Here is a 7,349-nt window from a genome sequence, read left to right as displayed (position 1 = left end):
CATTTCTCTAATTCCTAGGGATGGTGAACCTTTTTTCATATATTTTTTGACCATTCATAGTTCTTCTCTGAAGTACCTTATTTTTTTTATTTTTTATTTTTTATTTTTTGGTGTTTTTGAATTCTGTGTATATCCTGGAGATTAATGCTCTGACATGCAGGTGGCAAAGATTTTCCTCCCATTCTGTAAGCTCTCCCATTACATTCTTGATTATTTCCTATACTCTGAAGAAGCTTTTTAGTTTGATTCCATTCATCATTGATTCTTGATTTTACTTCTTGCACTTTAGGGGTCTTTTTAAGGAAGTCAGTTCCTAAGCCAACATATTGTAGATTTGGGCCTATTTTTTCTTCTATTAGACACAGGTTCTCTGGTCTAATGCCCCAGGCCTTGACCCATTTTGAGTTGATTTTTGTGCAGGGTGAGAGATAGGGGTTTAATTTCATTTTGTTATAGATGGATTTCCAGTTTTCCCAGCACCATTTGTTGAAGAGGCTGTCCTTCAATGTATGTTTTTGGCTCCTTTGTCTAGTATGAGATAACTGTATTTATGTGGGTTTGTCTCTGTGTCTTCTGTACTGTACCATTGGTCCTCATGTCTGTTTTGGTGCCAATGCCATGCCATTTTTGTTACTATAGCTCTGTAGTATAATTTAAGATCTGATATTGTGATGCCTCCTACTTCACTTTTCTTGCTAAGGATTGCTTTGGCCATAAAAATAGAAAGTACTATAACAAATGGAGACTAAATAATATGCTATTGAATGACCAAAGGATAGCAGAAGAAATCAGGGATGAAATAAAAAATACTTAGAGATACTTAGAGTTAAAACAGAATAGCAACACAACATATCAAAATCTCTGGGAGACTATGAAGGCAGTGCTAAAAGGGAAGTTTAGTGCATTGAGCTCATTTTTTAAAATAATAGAAGGTCATCAAATAAATAGTCTAACATTACATTTTAAAGCCTTAGAAAAAGAAGAGGAAATCAACACCAAAAGCAGTAGATGGTAGTAAATAAATAAAATTAGACCTGAAATCAATGAAATTGAAAAAAAGTTAAAAATAATATTGCAAAAGAAAAAGTTGGTTCCTCAAGAAAAAAAATATTAAATTGATAAGCCCTTAACCAAACTAACAAAGAGAAAGAGAGTAAACACTCAAATTACTCGAATTCATGATGAAAAAGGAAATATCATGACAACCCTGAAATATAAAATTATTTTGAAGATTTATACTCCAATAAAATGAAAAAAAAATTTGATTCTTACTCATACATTTTTACAGATTTTATGTTTAAAAAGAATTATTCTTATCTCCCAGAGTTTCAGGAAATGGTACAAAAGTCTCCACCTTCAGCGTCACTTGTGTTCCTCTTAATATTATTTTGGTGTCTGCATTTCTCCTGCAGTGAACAGGTAACTTGCTAAGGAATGTATGTATCTTGTCCTATTAGGCCAGACAGGACTACAGGTATTTGCTTCTTGGAAAAGAAAGCATTTTATAGAATTATTTTCTTAAAATTATGTTCCCACCATTCACATCTGTCTCTTAACACTCTGAGGGAGCGATCAGCACATCCATGTGTTTACCAAACTGAAGGCTCCCTCAGACTTCATGGCTTCAGTTCTTAGTTTTGTTAGATAGGCATGTTTGATTAAATCATTTGCTATTGGTGATTTCAGTTCCTTTCCTATCCCCATATGTTTGCTTACAGTTCTAACCCTGTAATCAGATGCTTGGTTTCTCTGGTGACCAGCCCTGCTCCTGAAGCTATTGAAAGGCCTGCCAAAAGTCACTTCATTAACATAAACTTAGGCATTGTCAAAGGGAACTCTTTGTGAGTAACAAAAGGTGCTGAGGAAATGCCAACTCCTTTAAGAACTCTCCTCCAGGAACCAGGGGCAGAGACCAAATATAAAATACCACAATGTGGTATAATATAAAATATATAATTATATAATTATATACTACTTTTTTCCATATCGTGGATCGCAGCAGGAACTCTTTCCATGAAAAATTTAAATTTATCAAACGGGGCCTCTTGGTTCAGAGACAAAAAGCTATTTAACAAACTAAGCAAGGAGAAGAAAGTAGAAATACATCAGAATGATCAGTCCAGCCAGCCTGGATCTTATACCAGCAAAGACATTTATTTCAGAGAAGTGCCCACTAAAGAACAACCTCAGGACCACTGGGCTGCTTGAGTCAATCTGTGTCTCCTAGTCACACTACTATTTTTAGCTGGCACTTCATAATTCCATGGTATTTAAAATTGAATTTAGATACCATTTTTGCATTAATATTTAAATTATTTCTGAAAAACACCAGAAAATTGTGATAGATGATTCCTTGAAGATGAAGAGAATAAAATTCATTATCCATGCTGTCTCCTTAAGGCACCTATTAGAAAGAAGAAAAACTCCTGTTTCTAAAGCAACAAGAGCATCCTGAGTTTGGATCTTATCAGTACCAGTTTAAACATCTTTAAACATCCAAAATAACTTATTAATTATAATTAATTAATCAATTAATCATACATTTATGTGTTTAATGTTTTTCTTTTACTACTAAGCAGTAAGTTTGCAAATGTAAAGACTATATATTGTTTGCTATATTCCTAATACCTTGCATAGCATCTAACATATGGTGAGAACTTCCTAAAGTTTTGGATAAATTAATGAAAAAGGAAACCTCATTTTGAATCTTGAGCTCAATATTTACGTTGACTTTGAAAAAAACCACTTAAATTTCCAAAGCCTGTTTACTAAATATTTAAATAGTACAACCTCTTTGAATTATTAGAAAACTTTCAATAAGATAATACATGCAGAGTACTGATCACACAGCAAATAGTACATATTCAATAAAAGTTAGCCATTATTATTATGTGAACTAAATTTAAAGGGTATGGAAGAGCAGAGATCGAGTTTAAGATATGATCAATGGACCATATTTCTATAAGCCTTTCAATATATTATTTCATTAAAGCTAAAAGTTTAAATTGACTTCATTCTAATTATTACCATGTACATAGAAGTGTAATGTTTGAATGCATAAGTAAGAATGTAATAGTAAATTTCAACAAACAGGTGCTGAGCATATAATATATGAAAAACAAAATGATGAACAAAATATAATCTCAGTATTAAGGATCTTGGAATATGTTTGTAGGGAAACTGTCTAGATAGATAATTGCAACGAAGAATGATAAATACTGCATTGGAAACACCTAGCTACTGTGGTCACACATCAGCATAAACAGAGCCACAGAGCAAACCAGAAACTCCATGGCAATTTATGATGCAGAAAGCTTTTTCATATCCTTATCCCTTTTATTACATGAAGGTAACACCTTTTGGGACCCATTTCTCAGGTGCAGAAGTTGGGACTAAGAGAATGCCAATGATTTACCCAAGATTTTGGAGACCTAGAAATGGTAACTATGTGTTTTGTGTCCTTGTCCAGCATCTCTGGCTACTATACAACACTCCCCCTCATTACAATCACTTGGTAGCTAATAGTATTATTATTCCCCCTAATGTGGATGGCTCTAATTCTACATGCATATGAGTTTTCATTCCATTAGTCTTTCTTCATTAATTCATTTTATGTCTTTTTGAATTTGCAAGTTAACAAATCCCTTTAAGTATTCTTATAAAGTAATAAATTATCCAGGACACTTCTCATTCAAAGTAACAGTGAGGATTCTTATCCTAAGAGTAACCAGACCAGGTCAGTATCATTACTTGTAGAATGAGGACTTAATATCAATCAAACAGTGCAAATAGTACTTATCTCAGAGGGCTATTGTGAAGATTTAAAAAGAAATGATACATATGTAAATCCTAGAATACAGTGTCTAGTACAAGTTGGGTGATCAACATTTTTTAGGTTCCCCCCACTTCCCTGACAGTTCATACGGTACTTGCAAATCTTCAGCACATCCCCTACAACTACACACACTACTTTTAATGTCTGAGAAAATGGATTTTGAATTCCAGAGATGGCATTATTTGGAAATAGCATTGGAGGAAACACACACAGCAGGACTGAAGACATACTGCATTTTATTTATATAAGAAAGTTAATAGCTCTGTTATGTCTCTATCAGCCCCCGCCCCCATTCCTAGACTGCAGCCCAGGCAGTATTGCTGGGCAGAGACTGTGCAATTCCAAAGATTTTTTGAACTGTTACAAATTAGAATCCACAAGGGAAAGGCTCACTAGAGGACATCACAGGCGAGGTTATCATTTTCTCCTTTTGAAGTTGGGCCTCATATCTTTTTCTCATTACAATCATTACTTTGAAATATGATTTTTTTAAACAGTAATTTTCTAGAACAAAAGGGATAATACCATATTTCAAAAGCTTTACTGTGAAATTAAACCTTTGAACTACTGTGAAAGAAATTATTCCCTCAAGGCTGCAAGGCTTAAAGGTTATTAAAAATTTAATTTTAAAGAAGGCATCCAGAAAAAAAAAAGTATATAAATGCTACTTAGAACCCAGATTGCCCAATTTAATAACTCCCATTGCTCCTTATTTTTAAATAATCTGGAAATGTGAACAAATGCACTTCATTTTTTCCAATGGCAAATCAGTATGTCAACAGATGGCTGGCACTGCTCATTAACATCATCTATTTCCAACTGGAAGCACATGCAGTGCAGTGGTTCAGCTGTGTCTCTGCCTCTCCCATTTCACAGAGGTAACAGCACAGTGTGGAAGATGCAGTAGACACAGGGTACGGTGGATCAGAATCATCCCCAAATGCCAAATATTACTATATTTATTGCAAGAGCAAGTGTCTAAACCACAATATAAATGGTCAACAACATTAAAGGACTCGTGTGATTGAAAGAGTTTCCATTTTCCTCCCCTGTAAAATAAAGTGCATTATCTTCATTCCATAATATGGACATGATATTAACACCCTCATGACAAAAGGCAGAGTACCACTATCTTGCTTAATTTCTTTGGGCCCCAGTTTCCTCATCTGTAAGTGAGGATAATTATAGTGCTTTCCTCGTCTCTCTCAGGGTTATCAGGGAGATCATATCAATGCATGCATGTACAGCACTGGAAACAGAGCCTGGCACAGAGTAAGCACAATGTGTTATTTTTACTTCTGTATTAACTTTTTCTGTCTGTTTTTTCTCCTACCATGTCCAAGTAATGGAGTGCTTTCTTAGATACAAAGATTGATAGCTAATGGTCTGTGCCCTTAAGAGGCTCAAAAGGAACTAGGAGAAAAAGTGACATAAACAATACCTATATAAACAGTTACAGCATGGTAATGACAAAGGTATATCGTGTGGATCTGCCCAGGTGGTAAAGGTGTCAGAGGGGGTTGTTAGCAAAAGCTTCACCAGAGATGTGCCTTAGGAGAAGCATTCAAAAAAAGTCCACAGAGCATCGATAGAGCTTCTATCACAGGACAACTGCAGAAAAACAAATGGTATAAAATCATGGTTCTCAACCCTGTCTGCAATTCAAAGCTATCCCTGAAGTTGCTTGAAAATACATCCCTTGACCAGTTGAGTCAGAACGTATAGGGCTAGGGTCTTGGTGTGGCAATTCCAGCAACCTTTCCGTATTCATGTGATGCACAGCAAGATGAAATCCATTCACAATGTTCATGTGAACTACACATGGCATACAGTGAAACACAGTACAGGAGGTAGATATTGCTGTTATTGCTTAGTATTTAATTTCTTCATTATGATTTCAGAGCCCTTTCTTTACCTGTATCCTTTTTTCTTCTTTGTTTTCTTTTCTCTTCTTGGAGGGGGATCGATTACATTCACACACCCATAGAAGTGGCAAGAAGATCCACGAATGACAAACACAAGAAATTGGACTTTTAGAAAGTTTTTCCCAATTTGGGAAAATAACCAAATTTTACACTTCAAAAAACATATACAGACTTTATGTTGTACATCTCTATGCTGTGTATCTGTTTTTCTGTTGCTTATGGAACAAACTATGCTACCACAAAGATCTCATAGAACTAATTAAAAGCAGTCTCCAGTTTATGCAGCAAGACCAGATTTGTCTGTTCTTGACAGCAGTCACTTGCTTCAGTGACGTTAATAGCTTCTCACCCATAATTGAACTAACCTTGAACCTACTAGAACTGCAAGGTCTTCCCTCCACTCTGCCAGTTCCTGGAGGATAGTGATGGTAAGCTTGCCATTCATTGTTGGTCCTGTGCTACCTTACAGAGTGCTTGACATACTGAAGGTTCCAGTAAATATTTATTTGGTGCATGATCATTGGTTAAATTATGCTCAGGCCTACCTTGAATAGTATTTGGCTATTTACTTGAATGCTTTTGGGAAAAGACTCACTTCTTAATATGCAGAGACATTAGTTTATTTTAAAATGATTTTATGAGAACTACTCATATTTTCCTAGTATGACTGTAAACAATTATTTTCAGAATAAAGTAGACGAAAATTTAATCTATTTTGTACTTTCATGTCAGGCAAGAGATGAGGCCAATATTTGCCCACCAGGGCTATAATCTCAATCCCCTACCTCCTACATTAAGGTACGGAAATATATTTTATGGTAGAATACATTCAGATCAGCCTATATTTGTACCTGTCATATTCCTTGATAGCCTGTAATAATGGCAATATCTGATAATTTGTTAAGTATTCTAGTGTGCTCATGTGTGAGTAATTGTGTGTAATGAAACATTTCTAATAAAAGATACACACAGTTCCTCTTTAGAGGTCCTGAGTGTTTCCTTTTCCTTCCTTTTTTATCTAGAGTTAAGGAAAGCAAACCATTTACCACACTTTATAAAGAAAAGTCACAAAGACTATGTAGTATATGTAATATGCAGTTCCTTATTAGTGTGACTATTATTCTCCTAAATGCCTCCTGTGTCACTAAAAATGAATATTCTCATTAACCTCAAACATGCCAACTTGTCAAATTATGATGAACCAAATAAGACTGTACCCACAAATTGAGCTGCCGTCATTGCACTTACATGGCTTTGCCAATTAGTCTATAAATAACACATTTTTTAACACACTTCAGAAAAAACTAAACCACTTCTGGATGTTCTCAAATACAAGAATAGCAAAAGAAATTATCCAAAGAAAATGAAAGAAAATTATTTTCTCTGCTTAGAAGAAATGTAAATCACTTAAAGGAACAGGGATCAGATGATCATGGAGATGTTCAACAATGTTTATTGGACCTCTGATCCATGCATATGATTTTATTAGGAGTAGTAGGTGTGACTTATTAAAAATAAGTCACTAGGATTTTTTCCTTCAGTGGAAACTTGTCCTTTAGTAAATATTTATTATACCATACTGTGCATCG

This window comes from Sciurus vulgaris (assembly GCF_902686455.1).
Source record: "Sciurus vulgaris genome assembly, chromosome: 11".
NCBI classification, from domain to species: Eukaryota; Metazoa; Chordata; class Mammalia; order Rodentia; family Sciuridae; genus Sciurus; species Sciurus vulgaris.
This window is presented reverse-complemented; position numbering follows the sequence as displayed.